The sequence below is a fragment of the Bos javanicus genome, chromosome 21 (assembly GCF_032452875.1).
Source record: "Bos javanicus breed banteng chromosome 21, ARS-OSU_banteng_1.0, whole genome shotgun sequence".
In the NCBI taxonomy this organism is placed as follows: domain Eukaryota; kingdom Metazoa; phylum Chordata; class Mammalia; order Artiodactyla; family Bovidae; genus Bos; species Bos javanicus.
Window position 1 is genome coordinate 15,706,553 of NC_083888.1, and position 3,274 is coordinate 15,709,826.

Consider the following 3,274-nt stretch of genomic DNA (forward strand, 5'->3'; position numbering starts at 1 on the left):
CCCACTGTCTCCAGCTCATCATCTCTGGCCCCAGTTACTGCAACCACCTCTGAACAGAACCCCCTTCTAGTCTCAGTCTTATCTCAAACTCATCCTCAGGGTAAGCTTTCTGAAATACAAATATAATTCTACTATACACCATCTATGTAAAAAGATTCAATAGCTCCTCACTGTCCTCATAATAACCCCCATACATTTTATCTTCCTTATAAGGCTTTGCATAATCTGACCTCCGCTTTCCTCTCCTGCTTCGTCTCTCTTCCTCTCCCCCGCGATGTATCAACCCAAGAAATTACTTTCAATTTCCCAAATGCTTTTTATTCCCTGCTGGTCTGAGCCCAAGTTGTTTTTCTCTCTGCCTAGAATACCTTAAAACTAAAACCCAGGAGGCAAAAAACAAACAAACAAAAGAAAACAAAACTTAGGATTTCCTTGGTGGTCCTGTGGTGTTGGAGAAGACTCTTGGACTGCAAAATCAAACCAGTCAATCCTAGAGGAGATCAGTACTGAATATTCATTGGAAGGACTGATGCTGAAGCTGGAGCTCCAATACTTTGGTTGCCTGATGCAAAGAACTGACTCCTTGGGAAAGCCCCTGATGCTGGGAAAGATTGAAGGAGAATGGGATAACAGAGGCTGAAATGGTTGGATGGCATCACCAACTTGATGAACATGAGTTTGAGCAAGCTCTGGGAGTTGGTGATGGATAGGGGAGCCTGGCGTGCTGCAGTCCATGGGGTCACAAAGAGTTGGACATGACTTAGTGACTGAACTGAACTGCGGCTAAGACTCTGCAGTCCCAGTGCAGGGGACCAGGGTCTCATCCCTGGTCAGGGAACTAAAATCCCACATGCCGCAACTAAGAGTTCACATGCCAAGATCCCCCATGCTGAAAATAAAGATCCTGCACACTACAATAAAGATCAAAGATACCACGTGCCGCCGCTAAGACCCAGTGTAGCAAAAATAAGCTAATAAATACGTATTTCAATAATATTTTAAAAAAACTCATTCCCTCTGACCAGCTATTCTACTTAATCTGGCTAACTAGTATTTATCATTCAGGTCTCAGGGTAGATGCTATTTCCTTTGGGAAATGCTCCCTGATAGCACAAGACTGGATGGACTAACCCTCCAGGGTACCCCATCCACCCTCTGCTTCCATTTTCGTAGCATTTGCCATAGTTCTTTATACTAAAAATGTGTATATAGTCCCCTGACGACTCTAAACTCCTTGAGGGCGAGGATTCTCTCCTGTAACGTATCCACTTTTCTTGGCACAGTTCCTAGTACACAGCAGCACACAATCAAAATAAATTGAGTAGATGAATAAATACATCATAAAACACAGTTGACACCATTGAAGGAATCATAAGATTCTTAGGATATGAGATTTTAGGAAAGCAGATCTTCTTGTGTATGCCAGCCGCAATTCCTTTTCATAAAGTTGTCAACCATACACCCTCAAGACAGGTTGTTTTGAGGGAGATAGTCTGGAGACAGATGATTTAATCAAGCTTTTCATCTACAGCAAAGAAGTTCTATAAACTTCAAAAAATAAAAGTTAAAAGCAGGACTTCCCTGGGGATGCAGTGGATAGGAATCTGCCTGCCAGCGCAGGGGACATTGGTTTGATCCCTGGCCTAGGAAGATTCCACATGCGGCGGAGTAGCTGACCCACGTGCTACAGCGCCTGAAGCCCACGCACCTGGCACCTGTGCTTCCACAACAAGAGAAGCCGCTGCAAGGAGAAGCTCCTGTGCTGCAACTAGGGAGCAGCCCCTGCTCTCCACAACTGGAGAAGGCCCACCTGCAGCAACGAAGACCCAGTGTGGTCAAAAATAAATAATAAGAAGTAAAGCAGTGTCTACATGTTTAAAAAAAGTAGCAATACAAAAAATTAAAAATTACAAAACTGTAAAAAAAATTTATAATTTATAATAAAAAATTTTTTTAATGTGTTATAAAATACATAAAAGGCAAAGCAAAGACTTTAATGAAGCGACTACTCCTCACCGAGTTTCCTGCATGGGCTGAGGGAATACACAAGGCTTGGTAAAGGAGACTGACTAGCAGTGGTGAAAAGCTGTTACCACCCCCAGGGCCTCTTGAGACAAGAGGAGGAAATACTGTTAAGAGTCCAGTGAGAACAGGAACCCTGGCGGAAGGGCTGCTCAGTGGGTGCTGTGCTTCTGGAAGGATGCAACTACAGCCACAGGTCGCCAAAACCGGAAGACAGCAGAGAAGAAACACCCAGGCCTCTTTTCACTCCACCATTCATCTCCCCCAACACCCTGCCCTGCCCTCGACAGCTCTCATTGGCTGAGCCTGCAAGCCCTCTGGTAAGGGAGCTGAGTGACGCAGTCCACGTGACTTAGCAGGACTGAGCACGAATCTGGAAGGGGAGGAAAACAAAGAATAACCCACATCCTTATCTAAACAGGCATCCTTGAGAGCAGGACTGTATCTTTTCTGTGTTCTTGGGAAAATGTAATTAAATATAAAATATAGAGTTTAGTGTTTAATCTTTTCAATCCTTAAATACTTATAAAATACAGAGAAGTCCAGAAATAAATATAACAGATACTCACATACCTATTCAAATTCAGATGTAACACATGAATTTTTTTGTCATGATTCTTTCAGAGTTGATATCATTGTTTAAAAAAAAAAATTGCAGGTGAAGTTGGGAGCACCCTCCTTCCTGCCTCTAATCCCTCCCCTCTCCCATCTGCTCTGGAGATAATCACTAAATTGGTATGTATTCCTCCATTCACAATTTTGCTACATACACTTGTATCCATAAATGATATATAATATTGTTTGTATAATTTTGTAATTTACAAAGTGATCCATGCTGTGTGTGTCCTTTTGAATCTTATTCAAAAGCAGAGACATTACTTTGCCAACAAAGGTCCGTCTAGTCAAGGCTATGGTTTTTCCAGTAGTCATGTATGGATGTGAGAGTTGGACTGTGAAGAAAGCTGAGCACTGAAGAATTGATAGTTTTGAACTGTGGTGTTGGAGAAGACTCTTGAGAGTCCCTTGGACTGCAAGGAGATCCAACCAGTCCATTCTAAAGGAGATCAGTCCTGGGTGTTCTTTGGAAAGAATGATGCTAAAGCTGAAACTCCAGTACTTTGGCCACCTCATGCGAAGAGTTGACTCATTGGAAAAGACTCTGATGCTGGGAGGGATTGGGGGCAGGAGGAGAAAGGGACGACAGAGGATGAGATGGATGGATGGCATCACCAACTCGATGGATGTGAGTTTG